Source organism: Lasioglossum baleicum, chromosome 4 (genome assembly GCF_051020765.1).
Source record: "Lasioglossum baleicum chromosome 4, iyLasBale1, whole genome shotgun sequence".
Taxonomy (NCBI): domain Eukaryota; kingdom Metazoa; phylum Arthropoda; class Insecta; order Hymenoptera; family Halictidae; genus Lasioglossum; species Lasioglossum baleicum.
Window position 1 is genome coordinate 10,912,239 of NC_134932.1, and position 21,402 is coordinate 10,933,640.

Sequence of the window (21,402 nt, forward strand, 5' to 3'; positions counted from 1 at the left end):
AAAAGACACACCGAGCATGCACGTGGTTCAGCAGATATTGCTGGCAGAAGGAGCTTGGAGCACGTTTTATTCAAAAATTACTGCAACAGAAATTAAGAGAAATTAATATAAATTTTATACCGCGAAAGAAACTGACATCCTCAAAGAATGAATAATTTGTTAGGGAAATGGCCATTCGGCACAGAGAAAAAATAATAAAATGCGTGAAGAGTTTGTCATGGTTGGCGACCAACCAGCCATTCTTCTGAACGAGCTCCCTGCCCGTTCTCGATCGTCGATCTTAAATATTTACGTTCCATCCGAAGACTCCGATCCGAGACTTGGTCCCTCGATGAAGCGCTGTTACACATTGTTACGTTCAATATCCGCGCCGAGCCGGAATTCGCATTCTCTCGACGTCGCAAGAAGAGAAATTGAGAAAGCTGCCGACGCGGGATATTTATTTCGTCGCCGGGCCGAGGCGATTGCGATTCCAGCTTCTGCGAATTTACGCAGCGGCGTGCTCGGAATTGGCCCTTGATTCCGAGATCAAAGGCAGCGGGATACGGGTCTTCTGCGAGGGAATATTTGCGAGATCTGTCTGAGGAGTCGGGGGACGATCGTCCTAAGTCGGGATGGGATCGTTAATTGAAAACTGCGAGCTTACAAAGTTGCGATCCGAGATTTGTGGAGGAGAATTCCATTCTCAGACGGCGGGTCTTACAGCCTTCCCACTTTTGAACCGCTTACATCGTGCATGGTGTATGAGCAACACAGTAGACTGCGGATTTCTATGCAAATTAATAAGATGCTGCCGCTGAGTTAATAATAGTGTAACATTATCACAAACTTAATTAAATTTCACTGCTTCGTATCCTATTCTTTGTTAAGCAATTCTAATCTCCGTCGAGTAGGCTAGATCCAATAGTCGGAAATTCCTAGATAGTCTCAATCCGTTCGACGTCCGCAAACAGTTCGCGGATATCGTGGCCCAGTTGGAGAAGTCCGTGGGCAAAATTCGCGGGCCTCGAGCCGCGGCTCGCGAATCTTCGAACCGAGTCCGGGACGATTAACGTCGGATTAACGAGGAGAAGAGGCTCGTCTGCGGCGTTCCTTTCCACCGCGTCGGGGGGATGGTCCTGCGGAGCTTGTACGGTTACAGCCCCCGTGGGCATAAATTGTGCAACATTACGGCGAGTAATGCATTTAAACGCGCAAAGTAAAGTTTCTAATTAAGGGTGCTCGAGGCGGGGACAGGGGTTTGTGGGGGCCAGGGAATCGCAAAATATTACGAGGCACCGAACGGATAACGAGCGTACCGGTTCTGCGAATAAACGCTCGCCTCTCCCCTCCCTCTCTCCGTCGGCAACTCTCTTTCTCTCATTGGGCCTTCCTCTTTGCCTCTCTCTTCGGCCCGGCCGTAGACTAATGAACCGTACGCAACGCAATTACGTAGGCGCTTCGAGAATCTTTGCTCTCTCTCTTTCTTCGTCTTCGAGCTTTTATTTTGTTCTCTCGAAAGTTCCGATCTCGGTTTTCGGTCGCCATCTTGTCCACGGGTTCTCTGGACAGTCTCCCGGGCCGACAGGGCTCGTAAATTCAACGACATCGCGACTAACGCCGGTCGTTATCGATATCGCCTTATCTCCGTGTACTCGGGACGCGTCGCCCGCAAACCGGACAGCCCGCCGACCGGTCCGTGGATTACGCTAAAAATCGAACGGAAGCGTAAAAAGAACGTTTTACGACGCCGCGGCTGAATCGCGGCTGCCGCGCTACTCGTACCAATCTTATTTAACTATGTCCTGGTCCTCGGGATGCCCGATCGAACCGCTTTCTCTCGCTCTCTCCCGCTCTCTCCCTCTCTCTCTCTCTCTCTCTCTCTCGGAGGAGGAGGAGGAGCAGGGCCGCGCTTGTTTTACTTGAGCAGGATACCTCGTGGTTCTCCTTTTGCGATTGCGCGCGTCGCGGCCGATTATGCGGGTGTCTTGTTTTTTCGGGGTGGACGCCACGACTCTTTCTTTCCGATCTTCTTGCTGACTGGCACTCTCGGTTTCGAAATGGCGACGACCCTCCGTGTTCGATAGTCTGCCACGGGAATGTCTGTCGAGAACTGTTGCCAGGTTTACTATTTATCGGTATGTTGATTCAACGACGGTGTTGCAGAAATTTGTAAAAGATGAGGAAAAGACCACCCTTGTCCAAAAGCTGTACAAGAAACTAGCGTTTTTAGCAGAGCAGCCAGTCCTTTCTGAGAAATTCAACAAAATTGAACTCGTCCAAGGATGTAGTCTTGCCTCATCGAACCACACACTATTTTCAGAAAATCCGTTTATCTTCGCCATCGTATCAATTCAACACCGAAGAATCTATTCCAATTCGTTATCAATTTAGTACATGACTGGCAGTGGTCGAAAGACGAAGAGACCCAAAGAATTCCGGCGGAGTTTCTATCGCGGGCGTCGGATCGCGAGGCAAGTGGAAAATTGGACGTCAAAATTTGATGAGACGTTCACGACACTCTGACGAGAGGTTCTCGTGTCGATCGCCGCCACCATGATCGCTACCCACGTCGAGTCGCATGATCGGGGTCATCGCGTTAGGCACGAGGCTCGTCGACGTTCCTGTCTGCCACTCGTCTCGCGCTCGACCCCGGAAAGATACCCTTTCGCGATTGCTCGTAAAGCTGGCAGCTTGCGTAATCGCTCGTTTCCTCGGTCGCTCGACTGGCTGCCGTTTCTGCGATGCCTGACGTATACTTCATTCATGTCTCGCGTTGTCCGAAGGCAATTTCGAGCGTTTCTTGTCCACCCAGTGATGTTTTCTCTGGTCGCTCGCCCTTCCTTTGATGCGCTTTTCCCTGCTGACGTCCACCTTCTCTTTTTCTGCCTTTCTCAAAGATGCTTCGTCCTTCACTGTTTTAATTATCACACATCCCTTTCTTGATCTGGTACCGAATTAGCTATACAAATGTCTTGTCTCTAAGGAGGTAGACTCGTTTCCAAGATGGCAAAGGTGCTGGCTGCACCTTCTCATTTCTCGATAATGGAAAGATGGGGGTTTTCAGTAATGAAAAGTGCTAGATAAAAGATCAATGTAGGCCGCGATCGCCCTCAAAAGTCCTATTTTTACTTTTACGAGGCGTAATTTGCATTATTCGGCTGCATGTAGCTGTCGCAGCTTTATGAAATAGCTACATGTGCAACCGTATGCTTCCGAATAATGTAAATTACGCCTTGTAAACTAGATTGATATTTTATCTAGCGCTTATACTACTGAAAACCCCCGTCTTTGCATTATCGAGAAACGAGAAGACGCATCCCGCACCCTTGCGATCCTGGAAACGCGAGAATTTTACCGGACCGATTCAGCTCGCGGTCGCCCCAAGTCCATCCTTCCGAGCTCGGACCAAAACAAACGGTTACGCGGTCGGGTTTTTACGAGCAATAACATTTAGACATAGACGCTGGCCAGACGCTGGCCCAGTTAACGGCAGCAGGAAAGAGTAGGAGAGGTGAAATGAATGTGATTCATCGATGAGATCACCGACAGATCGGCGCTACTTCGTGTTGGTATATCGTGGATCTCGGTACGGATTTTGAATGGAAATCGCGAACGAGCAGAGAGGGACCCCGCCGATCAGGATCGGTGATTACTGTCGCCTCCTGACGGCTTTAGAACGCATCGGCACGATTTACTGACCGATCTTCTGTTTTACGATCCTCGTAGATCATCCGCAGAGGCCGGCAATAATTCATGCCGATTGCACGGTCTCTCGGACCCGTGGGCAACCATGTAGGCCTTAGATCGACACGAGCCTCGAATCGCGATTCGCTGCAGACCACAGCTCGCTGCAATCCACGATATTTTCAATCATTTACTGATTAAACGAGAAACTCGCACGTTACGGACTTCGCTCCGGCACGCGTCATTGACTGGGATCAGCTGTTAAGTATTACTTCAATTCGATCTTACGGCTCGGCTGCGGATCATTAGCCGCGGGCAAAAATTGTACGCGACCGTCTCGAGAAACTGGTGTACGGGTTTCTTCGTTTTAATCATTTTCATAATTTCGAGAGAGCGTACTGATGTTCTTATCTCCGCTTAATCTCTACCCTGGTTTATGCTCCGGCGAGTCATTTTTGTTGTTCGTGCATGAAACCTGTACTGTACTCACTGCTTACTGCGTAAATATTTGGTTGTCCGAGAACACGATGAAATTGCACATGGGATTAAATATTGTAAGTTCACGAATGCGCTGAGACGCGATATTATATTCGACTTAATTGAAATAAATGCTGTTTTCAAGCATTCACATATGTCAAGGTGTATTTCTGTCCAATATTAATGTAGGAAATCGAGGAATTTAATTTGGATTATGTCACCTTCCGATTTAACATTGGCAAACTGCAGAAAATGTATGCATTCCATTAGAGTCGTAGGTGTTAGTCTCTCCGATGACAGACAGTGATAAGAACGAGAGTTCATGTTCAATGAGAGGATTAGTCGAGGATTCGTATTGCGAAATACCGAAAGATACGAAGACAAACGGTGCAATTAGAATATCGCGACAGCCAGGAGGAAAATACAAATCTTCCACTGGACAGATACAGCTATTTTACTATACATATATCCGGATTGTTCAAACATGCAATTTGAATCGTAATTTATGCTTCGATACCTGGCGCGTGGACAGTTACGTCAGCTGAGAATTGATTTATCAAATACTTGTTCGAGGATTTAACGAAATATCCGACTTCTAAATCGACTGCTAATAGAGTTAATGCATGAACAACATCCTGACAAATATTCCGTGATATGTGGTACGTTTGTTAAATAAAACGGACACAACTTTCGTGAATACCGTCCCCGAAGAGGCGAATCAAGAGGGTGTCGAAACGCATGATGGCTGAGAGCATCGGTTAGCTTCGAATTCAGCGATCCACAATGGGATCTACGGGCCGGTAAGATCACCGGTGGCCTACCGAGCATCGCCGGCAGGTTCCCCGCAAGTTTATTCCATCATCCGAGGCAAGAAAGAACTATCAAAGTGGCGAATGGGTCGTATCGTAGCTGTCCCAGTGGCGAATTCCGCCGATCCTCCGATCCTGGTGAATGGACAGGTCGAGTATCCGGTGGCACAGTAAAAACGTGTTACCGCCGTTGGCCCCTTACAACGAATCGTCTGCTCCCCCCTCCTCTTCAGGGGCACCAAATAAAGCTAAACGGTTCCGTTTACGGCCGCCTATAAACTTTTAAGCGTTCGTAAAACGAGCGGCCGCGGGTTCCGCGACGCGAAACACCTGACGCGGCGAGTCGCGTGAATCACGCCGAGACTCACCTATGGTTCTGGATCGATGTCAAGGTCGCCTCGTAGACGGGCCTCGCCGGAAACGTTGCGCAACGAATCGTAAAAGTCGCTCCCTCGCGTTGCTACCGGCTTCGGCTCGAATGTCTTCTTGACTTCGTTTGGGCAGCTGAGAGTTAGTGGATGACCTTGGGGTATGGTCCACGTTAGACTTTAATTATGGTCCTATTCGAAGATGTACTAGACCGTCACTCGAAGAACACCTTACTCGCTATTGATTATAATTGTCCATCATCGATAAATTCTTGGGATACTCGTTGGGGAATGTTTATAAGGCTCTTCATGCCATACCGATTACAATCATCGACCGTGAATCTTCTTATGCAGAGCCGATTACGACCAGTGAGACCGCCGAGAGAAGAGAGTGACTTCAATGATACTCTCTCTTCTCCATTTTCTTGTAACGGCCCTTATAAGACATGCGATGCGATGTATATTATAATTAACGATTACAAGCTCAGCAAGTACCCTAAACCCACAGTGCGTAGAGTCCCAGAAGACTCGCACCTAAAAGTCTACCTTCCCCAAAAGCTCCACGACCACCCCAACTTGCGGACCGCCTAAATTCAAGGCAGACCATTCCAAGCTCATCCTCCGAAGGACTTCCGGTTCCTCCATCCTGGCGTCGACCTTCGCACCGGCGTTGTCGTCGAGTGTTCATCTCGCCAGCAGGTTTACGATCCGCGTGGCGCGTTTCTTTCATTGAGCGTTGGCAGCTAGGGGTCAAGGTCGGTTGTCAGAAGGCTTCGGGCGACGTGATGTCAGGGGTGGTTTGGTGTCGCGGGTAACCGTCGCGTCGTTGAGCTAAAGGGGGGGCAGGCAGGCAGTCAGGCCAAACAGGCAGGCATTCAGGCAGAGAGCAGGCAGACGGGAGCGCGCGCGAGGCTGTTGGCCGCGTTTATCGCCTGTAAAACGGTTGACGAGGCCCCCTCGCTCTCCTCTGCCTAATACGGGATCGTATAACCGCACTCTCTCTCCCAGAGAGAAAGAGAGAGCGAGAGTGTACACGCGGTGTGTCTCACGTCTGTCTTAACCATGACGTCACACAGTACACACCGTGGAACGAGAGGAACGGTCCCGTGACCTATCCCAATCCGGACGGGTGTAAAGGCAGGCCAATATAAACGAACGTTTACAGGCTCGTTACATTTTTATGGGCTCGACGCCGCAACTACGCCACTACGGCCATCAACGGAATGTCGTAAACCATCAACCAGCTCTCTTTCTCTCTCTCTCTCTCCCTCTCGCTTGCCCTCTAGGTCGTTCTCTAACCCCCCTCTACCGTCTCCGTCACTCTCGACTCCGTCGAGCTCGTTCTTCTCTCCACGGTCACCCTTAACGTCTCTCCCCCTTCCCGCGGAACACCGCGACCTCCACCCACCCCAGAAACCCTCTGCCCCTTTCCCCCTCCCGAAGCCGAGGGGGGCGCGTGGCATTTACGCAAGCCACTTCCGGTCCCTGACGTCACGCCGCTCGTAGAACACTCCCGGTTACGTCACTTTATTGACTGCGATCATAAAAGTTTTTACACGAGCACCTTCTCTTTCTTCCACTCCGAATGCAACACCCTCTCCCTCTCGCGGCTTCTCCTCGAGGTCGAGGAACGTTTACGAGCCGACTATTCGCGCCGTTACGACCCCCTCGAGTCTTTAAACCGTCGCGGCTATTTGTTTTTATATAATCGGCTACCAACGACCGCCCGACAGCATGCCATCCACACCCGAATATGTACTCTGATTTTTCGTTATCAAACCAGTTCTCTTCGCAAGAAGTTGAACTTTCAGAGTCGAGAGCGATTCTCTTCCAAGAGAATTTCTACTTCGCCAGGACGATCTCTCCTGTAGAAGGAAGTTTTGTCTTCGCTGATGGTGGACGAAGTTCGTCGGTTTTCATCTGGCCACCGCCATTTTCCCGTTTTCCCATCATAGTTCCCGAGCCAGCCCCGCAGGCGAACGGTTTTCCTCCTGGGGGATGCGTTCGACGCCATTTTTCAGCCGGCCCCGCCCCCCGCGCCGCAATTGGCCGACACCGGCGGCCATGACGCCTCTCATTATGTAATTTATTCCTGGAATTCGTAATGGCCGACGGGACGGCGACCAATCGCAACCCTCCCGCCGGCGGCCATCATGAAAAGGGACGAACCTGCGCTCTAGCGGGCGGTCTCGCAACTTTCGGCTTCGTTTTCCCACCGAGAGATGGCTCGACCGCTTTCAACCGGGGGTTGAACTTTCCCCCAGGGGGATAAATCATTTTTTCCGAGGCCGGTTTTACGAGCGTCTCGCTTAATGACCGCTTAATGACCCCGGCGAGAAATTCATTACCGCTCGCGATGAATGAAGTCGCCCCGTTGATATTTCTCCGATTATGACGGGGCCCGATCGTCTCGGGACCGGTCGCATCTTTAAATTAAATTGTTATTTATGTTTTATAAATTACCTTCGGCCTCGTCTCTCCGCCGAGAGCTGTTTATCTCGCACGTACACAGCCCGCGGACGTTAATGCACCGAATAGAACGTAATGCGACCGCTTCGCCAGGCTTTTATGCACTTAGCTCGGACGCGATTGCAGTTACTCAATCGCCTCGAAACGACCCGGCAGAGTCTCTCACGCTGGTTCTGTTTCCGCTTTTTTGTGAAAGCGGTTATCCGCCGCCACCGTGATAAACGAGCGGCGCCGATCGTGCGTTTATGGATTTCATACATTTTTCCAGGGGTTGGTGTCGAGGCTGCTTAGAAAGTATTCAAATGAAACGGAAAGTGGTTGGTATTGCGAAATACTCCGTATTTATTTACTGCGACGGGCCAGATAATTCATAATTTTTACGAGCGGGTCGACCAAAAAAGCACTTTCTCTCTGCGTCAAGTTATTATGTATTTATTCGGGAAACTACGAATTCGTGTGGTTCTAAGACGTTTATGTAAATCATAAGAATTCAGACAATTCATAGAAATTCATACGATTCATTGAAGTTCAGATAATTTCTGCAAATTCACTTATATATAATTCTTATAAATTCATATAATTCATTCGAATACGCAGGATTCATTCATTCAAATGCATACAATTCATACGGGTTTGTGTAATTTATACGTATTTCATAATAATTCATACAATTCCCGCAGGACCATTTGTGAATTTCGCTGCGTTATTATTTTTATTTTTCCGCCGCGGTTTTTTTTACATGCCTCTTATTATCGCGGATTGACATACTATAAATCCGAGTTTCTTCAATCTCCGCTGGACCAGCTGTGAAAACGTATTTAACCTCACATCATCTGCCTCGTAAATCTTTGTCGTAAAAGAAAAAAGAATAGAATCGGCCAGATTCCCATCCACCGTCTCGCGTCAAGTATAATCAAGAACGATTTACGGCACGTGTAGACTCGTTCGACTACAGATTGACATCAAGAAAAATGTCTCGCTTCCTGTCTTGGTATAATTTCCACCTTCACGCTCTTTTTCGAGTCGCCATTATACTTAGAATTCTACTATTTCGCGAGTTAATACTATAATGTTAACGAGCGTTCGTCTGGGATTCGGTTTAGAGAAGTAATTACGAGCGTAAATCATTGATAGCATCTTAATGAATGATGCTGAACGGAAGAGTGATCTTAGAATTTATGTGTATTGCTCGGTAGCATTAATCTTCCATTGATTTTACATTTTCGAATTATTCATGTGCATCTGGTTCCAGACTGAAAGTGAAATATTCAAGGAGAGATCGGTATCGGTACCACTTTGTTATAAATATTGAAGCACGAAATTTATTTTTCTGTGGGATAGTCTGATAAGGATCGTTGTTAATTTAATGCAACACTGCGAGGAGACTGTTGGGAATGGAAAGTGAGTTTCAGACGTGTGAATACCTTGTCTGATGTCCTTACAATATTTCACATAAATTTTTTAAGAATGGCTATACTCAAAGGAAGAATGAGAATAAATAATTTTCTTGCTTTAAAAATACACAGCAAGAAACAGTGGTCTATAACAACTGTGCATTTTTCAATCATTCAAGAATCAATTGCCATCGTCCATGATATTACAGTAAATAATTATAGAAGTGTTTAATTAATTATCAAGCGTTTGCAACAATTAGGAACACAAATAAAGGATGTACAATGACAATCATTTGGCCATGGAAGAGACGCGCTCTTGCGATGGATTTTGGAGTTACGAAAGCCTGGAAAGTGAGGTCATGGAAATCGGTCGAGGCTAGAAGGTTAATAAACGTGATAATGCTTGATAGATAGATTTGACTATTACGACGACAGTCTTCGAACATGCCTAGATTGAGAATGCGGCGTTTGAATGGATAAATACTTAATATTAGACAAGAGAGGGGATCAAACTTACAACAAAGCTACCATTCTATTAATGTTCTACATAATGTAATTTTTCAGATTTAAATGCCCATCTTCGAATAAATTTTCGAAGATGTCGATCCGCAGTGTAGTATTGAACTGTTTAGAACAACAATAAACGAACGAAGCCAACAAAGCAGATGTAACCGCAGCATAAAACGACGCCAGATGGCGTCACCAGCCTCCTCCGCGTTAAAACCAACCGTGTCGATGAACAGTCCCACCGAGTGGACCGATCCAGTCGGCCCTAACGAGATCGGCAATGACCGAGGCGTGCAATCGTGGATAAAGCCTGGAGTTCGCGGAGCAACAAAGTAAGCAGCGTCTCGGAAACGGGAGAAACCACTTCCAATTAAAACAAGCGAGCGAGCGTGCATCTGCCTGATCGGAGATCCTGGATATCTGTCGGCAACATTTTTCTGAAAAGATGACCTCGCCTCACACGTAGCAACGGCGGGCGCGAACGCAGGCGGTCCAGCTGCGTCCTCTGCAACATTGTGCGAGCTTCTATCGACGGGAAATAATGAGCGGTACCCGCGATACGTCTCGATAATGAGATTCCCTGTGTCGGTAGGGGGGGATCGAGAAGCCTGGAAAAGAAAAAAGAGTGGGGAGTTAACTCGGGGTCTGTCAGAGTTTCGCAAACGGGGCCCGATGGGGACAGTTTCGATGGTGGGGGGCACAAGGAGGCAGCGGCCTTATCCGCCAGGGCCGGGATAATTATGTCGGTGTGTTTATTACAGCCGGTTGGTTATCCGCCTCTGTTCCTGATCAGGCAAAACGACGAAAATGCAAGAAGGAGGCTGTCGCGCGTGGAATTCCGATGGTCGGACACGGTCTGCTCCCCCTTCTCGTTTGCACGGGGCCCCATAGTTGCAACAGTCCCCCCTACATCGCCTCGAAAATCGAACAAACTGACTACCAATCGATTCCTTATTATAATTTCGCCCCTGTAGCGGAGGATGAGCAAGGAAATAACTGGACGTGTCAGCTGTCCCCGTTGTTTGCTATTTTATAAAAAAATTGCACAAAGTTACATTGGAACGGACGCGGTCGATGTTGGATTTTCGTTCAGGATTATCTTGCTTGTGAAAGTTACTGGGTGGGGTCTACTGTCTCTGTTTGCCGTTTTATGAGAAAATTACTTCAATGATACGGTCGAAGGGGTGAGTTTAGTGGCGATGGATGATTTTATCTTGTTTTGTTTTATTTTGTTCGAAAGTCAACGTGTTAACAAAGGTTCAACGACGCTCCAGAGCCGTATTTCGTTATTCAAAATTCGTCGTTTCCCTCTTGTCTGCTTTTCATTTGGAGTCCCGCGGTCACCGAGCGTTTCAAGCATCCCCTCTTTGCGGCGTTTCTGCTCAGCCCGATGCAAATTCGCTGGTCTTTGTTGCGATTCGAGAGCCGAGGCAGAATGTAGCCGGGTCCTCGGCCAGCCACGGCACGCATTGTCGATCGATCGCCGTTTCTCCTCTCTACCATCTCGTTTTTTAACCCCTCGGAGCGCGCGCCGGGGTGTGGCTCGCCACTTCTCCGACGGCTGCGCCCGATCTACCGTATAAAGAAGCGATTTTTCTCGAGATCACGGAGGTCGGCCCTACCTAGGAGGTTTCTGCTTTCACCAATGATGCTTCCGAGTTGAGAGGGTTGCTGATGTTGCCGAGGGTTGCACGGCTGCTGCGTTGTCGGCCGATCTTCCTCGATGGGTTTCGTACCTTCCCTCGAAATTGCCGTGCATGTCTAGCCCGGATGTTAAGGAAAAATAGCTAATAGCGAAACAGAAATTTCTTCCACTCGAGAACTGTTCTCCGAGCTATTTCCAAATTCTAACAGAAAAATTGCTCCACGAAATTTCCTCATTTTTTACTTATTCATATAATCGCCGTTAAGTATTTTACTGGTGTAATTTTGAAGATGTAGCATATTTTATATCTCGTTAATACTTGAGCTACAAAATTTTATCTTGCCAATTTATTAAACCTTGAACGAAAAGTGTCAACTTTGCAATAATTGTAAGGTACATTACGTTTTGTGACATGAAGCAGCAAAAAATATCTCAGATCAATTTTAAAGGAATCTTTCTGAAGGTTTGATTTTTGGATCTTCGATGGGTGGTGAAAAAATGCTCGGTGTTTCGATCCGGAGTCACTGCGACAACAAGTGGACGAAACGTTCTTTCGTGGGAGTGGAAAAACAGTGTTCTCTGCGCAGGCGTTCGCTGTCTACGACCTTAACCCAGACCTAAGTCAAAGTTAATTCGGTCTTAATCCGGCTTCGACGTCAATGCACCACGCAACAGATCGAAATAAAGCAGGTTTCCTGTCTACGAACTCTTGGCGCGGCTTTATGTCTTCGGGGTCGGGTCGTTCGAGATCGCGTTGACACTTGTCTCGCTTCGTCTGCTACCCAGTGACTCTTCGTACGTATTACGGTTGCTCTAAAAATAGATTCTGACACTATTCGCAACCAAAAGCGAAGGCGAAGTTACCTAAACATATTTGGAATATTAAATCTCGCAATATCCTAATCTGCTCAAATTTTGATAAGGTTGCCGGGTTTAAAAAAACTTTTAAATGGAAAAGATTTTAACAGAACCAAAGACCTATACCCCAATATAATGTAATATCGATAATGAAAATTGTAAAATACGATTCTACAGATTTTATGAAAATCGTTCCAGAAGAAAGTCTGACTAAATCGACTTTAATTCAACATTCACGGCCGATAAAATTCGATGATCAGTATCCGCATTTCTCACATTACTCACAGTCGTTAAATCGACCGTTTCAGCCGCAAATGGAAAGTTCTTCACATAAATTATCGGCCACTAAACGAATTATTTAATAAATTCGGCATCTGTCGGTAGCGTATACGAAAATTTATATAGTCGACCGTATGATTTCTCTCGCTCCGATGTTTTATCTTTTAAAAAGTGAAAGAGAAGTGTCTCGACGTCGCACCCCGTTGAGAGTAGTGACAGGTTGGAATTTATGGCACGGAAACCATTCTGGCACCGGGTAAACCTACCCCGAGCTGCCTTTCTTCTTCATCCATCGCCTGAGACAATGACATTTCGTTCCCTGCGTCCTCCGCGTAAATGTCCTTATTCCCGGGGAACATTGGAAAAATGTCAGCTGCAACAGAAACCACCTATATTGCATGATCTTCCGCCACAAGCTTCTGCAAAATCGAATATGTACACCCACCTCGTAAATTCGAATTTTTACACAATTTTTCAATTCCCAAAATTCAAAATTAAGAAAAAAACGATGTTGAAGTATTAATGAGGAAGAAACTAGTTTGTAAAATGTTCGAAAAAAGCAGCCAACTCGTCGCAATTGCAGCAAAGTATTCCGGTCAGGCGTCTACCACGCGTTTCCCCGAGCGTCAATCGCTACATTGTGTCGGCCCGGCGTGTTTCATTCGAATTTATTCGCAGGAGCGCGACTCGGCTCGCGTAAACGTATAAATTAGCGACGCGTCGCGTAGCTGAAAATTTACGTGGCACCATAGTTTAGTGGGGAGAAGGGTGACGTCTTCGATTCGGAGCGTGGGACGCCCCCCTGGTCGGAATTGGTAATTTAGGGGGACCCTTATTCTCCCGCAAGGATTGCATGTAAAACGCTCCTCGAGATATAAAGCGCGCCTTCCGAGTGGAAACGGTCGTGTATGGTCCTTCATTCAACCCTTTACGAGCTGCGTCTATTCGAAATAACCGCCCCGAATCCAGCAGACAATTGCCATACCTCTGTTTCATCCTTTCGGACCCTCTTCAGCTACCGGGGAGTCTGTAAAAATTGAGCAATTTGAATTTAGTTGCTGTAAGAAAATTGTTGTAATTGCATCGTTTTTTTAAACTCATTATTTAATTTTTTGTAGCGGGGATGTTGGAACGTTCAACACAGTATAAGCAGATAATTAAACGGCACTCAGGTAAATGATTTTTTAATTGCACGACCACGTGTTGCATAAATGCATAACATCCACGATGTAGTTATAGTGATCATTTGATGGGCATTTAGGCGTTAATGGAGCATAAAATGGAATTGATCTGAATGTATAAAATCGTCGTATAAAAAGAGGCTTTTTATCTTGGAGCAAAAAATATTTTATGACGGTTTGTGGAATGTGGGGAATCATTGTAGAAATTGATTGCACAAATTATTCTAAATATTTTCCTCGCACATAAATCGTCGCGAAAACTTAGGGGATGTTTTCGGAGGATGTTGCAGAATATTTTCATTTTCCACGCAGACAGTTTTCTACAGTTTATTTATAACACGAGCAACGCTCTATGGCGGTTCACAAAGTGGTTCGAGTTTCAGTCAGAATCGTGCGGGAAAAATCGAGGAGCCCTCTCCGGGAAGGATTTATGTGCTCACGCAGTGAGACCGAGAATATACGAGGGAAGGAAAGAAAGGATTGAGGCGGGGGTGGGTCAGTTGACACGTAACTCAATACGAGCGCGTCTTGTTTACGAGGTTATAAAATTACGGAGCCGATGCTCGAACGTGGAAAGAGCTCGGCGCGATCGGCGAGAGGAGACGCGTGCAAACGCTCGGAAATTTCGAATTGTCCGTCCGGTCCACGAATATTTAACGCGTGCCTCGGATTTCAGTGTCGAGGGTGGCCTGAGAAATCTCGGGGACACGTTCGACCCTTGTCGTTCGCAGACTGAGTATCCGAAGACGTTAAACTCGAACGTATGTACTGTAGACATTCATTTCACCCACAGGAAGAAATACAGCAAAGTCTTCGTTCATCTTTATTATGATTCATTAAATCGTTATCCTCATTTTTACTCGCATAGAAAATTCACTCTTGTAAAAGCTCTTGTTTGAAATACAATAACAATTTTGCCAGGTGAATGTTTGTTTAATATAATCATTTTTATTCATTGAATGTAGCAATACTTTCGATACAATGTTAACTAACTATGTACTGTAGACATTCATTTCACCCACGGGAAGAAATACAGCAAAGTCTTCGTTCATCTTTATTATGATTCATTAAATCGTTATCCTCATTTTTACTCGCATAGAAAATTCACTCTTGTAGAGGCTCTTGTTTGAAATACAATAACAATTTTGTCAGGTGAATGTTTGTTTAATATAATCATTTTTATTCATTGAATGTAGCAATACTTTCGATACAATGTTAACTAACTATGTACTGTAGACATTCATTTCACCCACGGGAAGAAATACAGCAAAGTCTTCATTCATCTTTATTGTCATTCATTAAAACGTTATCCTCATTTTTACTCGCATAGAAAATTCACTCTTGTAGAGGCTCTTGTTTGAAATACAATAACAATTTTGTCAGGTGAATGTTTGTTTAATATAATCATTTTTATTCATTGAATGTAGCAATACTTTCGGTACAATGTTAACTAAATAAAAATATTAAGCATTTAGACCATGTGATGCACTCAAAATTATAAAGACTGCATTTTGCAGAATATCATAAAGAAAATTATAAAATGAGGACTTCCGAGACGTGTAAAATCGTCGTCTGGAAACTGTCGGTCGAGCGAAAAAATGATCGAGTCTCGATCGTTCAACCCGATTCGATTCGCGAATCGGTCGCACGTGCCTGGTATCGGACAGTTTATTGGCAAGCGGCCGGCTGCTCATCGAACATGGCGTATCTACCTGCCAACTAATTGCCCAGTTTCCAAAGAACGTGTGCCAGCTTTTATCTGCCTGCACGGTACGTGATGGGAATGGAGATGGCTGGGGATCAAAATATATTTAACTATTTTATTCACTCGTTCGCTCGACTATTACCCATGCTAGTCTCCATCATTCAGAATCTGTCGAGTATAATTTACAATGAGGATAACAAGACGTACAACTAGATAGTAGACATTCTTGTAAGAAATAAATCTTTCAGGCAGCTGTCCTTTGAGGAGAAATTATAGTAGATCATTTTGGAGCCAACAATTTTATTCTGCACTGCTATATTCCGTAAATACAATTTTATATACAATCCCACAAAAATTCTACGCAAATTCTATTGAAATTTCACACAAATTCGACAGAAATTCTACTCTCTTTCGTCTATAAAATTTTATAGAAATACTGTTCTATTCTCGTATATCTAAAAAGTTCCGTAAAAATTCGTCTGCCGGTTCGGTTTTGCGGGCCATTCAAAATAATTCAAGGATCGAAATGAGATCGTTATCGGAGAACTGCACAAACCGGAGACCACCGTGTTCTCCGTTCAGTTAGCGTCGCGTCCTCGGTTGGCGGAATTCCACGGTGAATACCCTTCATTCGATAGGATAACGTATCACTGCGTCCTGTTGCGAGGACAAGCAAACATAGGCATAACTTCGGCTGTCTTATGGAGACAGGAAATATCGGTCCCCAGGGCGTGAGCAGACAGGTACGTGTTCCCTCGTGCTTCTACGACCTAGACACTCCTCGGGTTCCTTGGGAACGCCAGGGGGAACAAACTCGATCTTCTAACGTTGCACCAGAAAGGGTAAATGTTTCGAGAAACTTGCTACCCTGGAACAGACAGAATTGTCCTGGAAAATTTCGATGCGGATCTGTATGGAAAAAATTGTAATTTTACAGAATGAAATAAGGATGAGATAAAAATGTCATCAACGGTAGGTAATACGAACACTTTCAAAAATCTGCAATTATTGGAATTACTGTAGGCAAGTCGTGAATTTGGTCGCGCGGAAGATGCGGGAGGTTGCAGGAGTTATGGTTGAAGGGGGGTGCCAATATGGCGTCGGCCGGGTTCAACGCACCTGTACAGTCGATGATTCGGTCGATCGACGACCCAATTTCCTGGCGGGAGCGGAAGGACCCGCAAAAAGCCCGTTTTACGATTATTACGTGTTCCATCGTCGTGTATAAATAGAGAGGCAGCCGCTGGCGCTCTACAGCGGCGCTCTACATACTCGAGGACGCCTCCCCTAAATCATGCTCTTCCGCGTCACGCTGCCAAACTGACTCCGTTCTCTCGTTATCGTGATTTAACCCGAGCCTTGGTTCCATCGGGCCGAGTGTTTACGAATGTCGTCGAGGCACTCTGGCCTCTTTTGTCGGCGGATCGAGGAAATTGTTGATCCATACACCCGATGCCTTCGATCGGATCGTATCCGCGGAAGAAGACATCACCGCTTCCGCTCAATTTGGGTCGCGGAAGCTCGCTCACGGTGGAGAAACGATCTCTCGATCCCCAGATACCCTCGCTCACTTCCTCGGCAGATTGGAGTTTCTGAAAGGAAAGATAAAATTTTCAACATCCCGGACGACGACGACGACGTGCGGAGAATGTGCGCGCGGCTAAAGGATCGATGAACCTGATCGTGGACGTAGATGGAAATCCGAGCGTGTTTCTCCTGCGCGCGCGCTAATTAACGGAACGAAATATATTCGTTCGTTCGCCGACTTTTATGCACTCGCATCCGCGGTTCCCCGTTAAATCGACGATTCAGAGGTTGTTAAGTTTGTTTCCGAGAAGTTACAGATGCGAATCAGAGATTTTCTGGTGATATTAAGGTATGTTCACCACTCGAGGATGACGAGAGCGTGATACGTGGGGCGAACTGCTTGTAAACTCCCGATTCCGATGCTATGCGGGGATGCTGTTTTTGGGTGGGACGTGTTTCCCAAATTATGCAAATTAAATTCGTCCACTCATTAGGTTAAGATTTAATGAACAAACTTTATGTATTCATGATAAAAACACGCTGAAACCTCCGCGAAAAGTACTCTGCATCCGGACCAGCTGATTATAACGCGCAACAATTAACAGTGCAAGCCTTCCACTATCGAACACAGAACACTATCGCTACCCGTTCGAGGACAATCCCCAATCCCCAATCCGCCATTCACAGTCACCGGCAGAAACATACGAGCCGCTCGCTATCAATCCAGATCAGAATTCCAGCAACGCGCTTCCATTATCCTCCAGAATCCATGGGATACCGGTCGGAACGACCGGAAACGGGACACCTGAGGCGATCATCCTCTCCGTGGGATCCTGCGGAAAGAGAGAGGGATGAAACCCTCGGCGTTTGTCATATCTTGTCGCGCATTAAACCGGCGGAGGTATCGCATCGATAAAACGCGGTTCGAGAAAAAGGGCTCGCGTAATCCCGGCATTCCGCGAGTCGTTTCGCGGAAGATCCGCGGGGGTATGTATATGGGACAAGTGGAAACGGTCAAGTATCAATAAAGAGCCGGGAGGAGGGTTCTAAAGTTATCAGGCTCGCCGAAGTTTCGCTTCACAGTTTTCATTCCCCTCTGCCACCTGCCCCTTCCCCACGCTCCGTCTCCTTTTCTTCGTTTTCCGTAAAAAAGTTTCGCCAACGCTCGGACCCGAGAGTCCCCCATAAGGTTACCGCGTCGCGCGATTCGGTGTGTTTTTCTCTCGCCTCTTTTTTGGTCCTCTCTCGCCGGCTTCTTCTTTTTTTCCAGCGTGTGCTCACTCTTCCCACTTCCCTTGTTCTTCCTTGTCCTTCCCTTCTCTCGTCTTCTCTTGCCGATCCTCGTCTCCCTTTCTGGACAGCCGTTCGATAATCCTACGACTCGCCTCCCCCTTTGCCAGAGAAGCCACCCCATTGGACGGACAGGTACGCATAACGCGTCGCACGTTTTTATACTGCCCCCGCTCCCCGCTCCGCGTCGCGCGAAGCCCCGCGGACGCTGGCTTATCGGATTCCTGGCCAATGCCGTCGGATAAAATTCGTTATTTACTAAATTCATTTGTTTACTCCCCCGTGGACGTGGATCGCCGCCCACGTTACCGACCGCGACCCCCGTAACCGGGCGTCGTTTCTGTCTCCGCGATCGGGAATTGTGGGCCGCCGGGACTCACGGGCCTGTCGAGCCCCCTCCCTCTTTCCTCTTCGCTGCGAACTTCGCGAGATACGCATTGGAGCTCGATAGGGGAATAATGGCGACAACTTTTCGCTTATTCTTTGCAACAGAGGTTTGAGATAGTGAGGGTTGGATCGTTTACGAGTGAGTTTGAACGATGATCGCTGCATGGAGGATTTTATAACTTTGACGAATTGAAAATAATAAAATAGTCAAACGGCTTGTCCTGCATGGAACGTAGTCTACCGTTTGACAAATTTCGAGCCTGATCGTAAAAGCCGGCGGTTGCAATTACGATTATTGTTTGGGAAGGCCGTTCGAGTGGCGGAAGCGCCGCGCCGTTTGTTCGAAACGGATGGGAAAAGCGGAAGTGATCGATCGAAACAAAACGGCCGGATTCGGATGGAAGTCGGTAACGGTTTGGCGAGAGCGAACTTCCACGGTGCTTCCCGAGCAATAAAATCGACGGAGTCGCGAAAAGAATTGCAGATCGGGGCAAAGCGGCGTGGGATTTATGACCGAACCGAGTGGCAATTTGTCGCGGAATTGGACGGGTTTTACGACGATATATTCGACATAAATTCGCAATGAAATTAGGCGGAATACGTGGAAATAAATTGGCCAGGAATTTATAATGAAGCCGGCCGGGAATTTATGCAGACAAATTGCACGATGCGAGAGAGAGAGGAGCCGCCGCTGCGCTGCGTCTGCGGGCTGGATTGAAACGAAGGGAGCCCCAAATCTGCCATTAAACTGCGTTTTTAATTGCGTTTCCGCGGGCACCGGCAACCCTCCATGCTTTTCATTTATGCATATTCATGGTGATTACGCGGGATAACGGTGCTTCGTGGAATTAATCGAATCCTCGAAACGACGCTCGGGATGATACTGTATTATAGGAAGGCTACAGAGATCCAGGTGTACACCTTTGAGTGTGAATTTGGTCATGATAAAACGATAAAACTTCAGCTGCATCGACTTACCGTACCGCCAGACTCGCTGACACGTATTCCGATCGTAAAAGTTAACGTTGTGCACTGTACACTGTGGAGGAGTTTACAAGCTGCAGGATGTTCGGGATGTTTTCAATCGAGGTGTTCCAACATCTTTAAATCGAGGACCTTTCATTGGAGGACTCGGTTCTAGATAAAATGTTTTTCGAAAGTAGACAGTTCGCCTGCCTGTGCAGCTATTCATTTTTCAAATCTGTATTTTAAAATATTACTGTGGATCTTTATACAAAATGAAATTTCTCGCCCGAAGCGAGGGTGCGACGAGACCGAAATAAATTTGGTCAGTGTTCATTTTTGCGAAATTTATGCTCACCGGCTCCCTATGATTATCATGATCACCGCAGATGAGATCACGGACGGTTCGGCAGCCATTAGCAATCGGTGGCTCGTTAAAAACGGAGATTTCATCCTGATCGCGGCGGCCAATCTGCGGTACGATTAAACCCGGTCGATTATGTTCCTTTCTCCCGTTTTGCTCTGTTTTGGTCGTGCGAGCCGGTCGTCAGAGTCAATTACACCGGTGCCGTTTCCGCTTCGGCCTGCCTACGGACACGTGAGATCTATAGATCTCCGATCCAGTTGGATGGTGTACAGCCATCGATTCGACGGGAATAACCATCGTGGTTTATTCACTTGGCGGATTCACTCCCGCGATGGAAACCTGCGAGGCACGTTCTTAGCCGAGGCCTGCACGTGTCGATAAACGTTAATCGATACCGGCCGAATCGACTGTGAATTCCTCCATCGAAGCCGCTCAGTATAATTTCATTATTGCGCCACCGCCAGTCCGTTAATTGACTGTTCCTCGCGTGGTAAATCAATTTCGACCGTTTATAATTAAATTGCGTCGGCTCGAACGAGCCTTCGAACTCGATCCGAGGAGTTTGTAAATGCTGTCGAGACACTTGCCGTCCTTCGGAACTTCCTACATTGCGCAATCGATCACCGATCACTATGATTTCTTTATATTAAGCGTAAACTCATTTCTTTTTAAATTTTGAGTTAGACCAGTTTTATAATTATGGGTACATATAATGATTGAAAGTTGAATTTGAACTTAGATTTAAATGTAATGATTGATGTGATGTGAAATAACTGATAAACTCATTTCTTTTAGATTTTTACTTAGACCACTGTTGTCACGTCCGTTTTTTTTTTGTCAAGCCGTTAATAATAATTGATAAAATCAATTATGTATAATTCATGACATATATTTTTTGAATTTCTTTTTATACTTGTTCTAATAATGATGTACGAGAAATAAAATATCAATTATTACAATTGATAATTAATTTCGAACTATCGTATATTATAATATCATATTACGATAATGATCGATAGAATTTTTAACATTGACTGAACTGGTCCTGATGAGGAACCATCCCTTTTATAGATTAACCAATCCATTGTTCTAGGCTTAATCTTCATAAGTTGGCTACATCATCACCAATTCCTTTTAATCGTTTTCTTCTTAATCGCTTTGTTCTTAGTCACTTTCTTCTTAACCGTGTACATTGCATCTTTTATCATCCTCTTGGCTGAATCATATTACTCTGTGCATCTCATAGATCGAGGAGCAATCCATCGCTCATCGATTCTCCTGAAAAATCTTCACATTCTTCAGTGATGAACAGGCTTCAACGAATATTCGCTCACATTTTGTATTTGAAAATGACTCGATCATTTAATAAAATAAATTTCGCTACATTTTTAATTCTTTCAATGAAGATTTAAATTCAAAATTTGTTTTCTTAATTCCATCGCACGCAATGTGGTATAATATACGATAGTTCCACATTAATTGTCAATTATAATATTTGATATTTTATTTC

The 21,402-nt window shown here is 46.0% G+C and overlaps 1 protein-coding gene and 1 long non-coding RNA gene across 6 annotated transcripts in view; one reads left to right on the plus strand and one right to left on the minus strand.

The window, feature by feature from the left end:
- LOC143208196 (uncharacterized) overlaps positions 1-21,402 on the plus strand; it is a 377,481-nt gene that overhangs the window by 136,335 nt on the left and 219,744 nt on the right. The gene's annotated exons all lie outside the window — the stretch shown is intronic.
- On the minus strand, positions 14,971-21,350 carry LOC143208202 (uncharacterized). Its single transcript, XR_013008872.1, has 3 exons — positions 17,591-21,350; positions 16,478-16,950; positions 14,971-16,226 (listed from the first exon to the last, which is right to left on the minus strand). It is a non-coding gene; the product is annotated as an uncharacterized LOC143208202 (long non-coding RNA).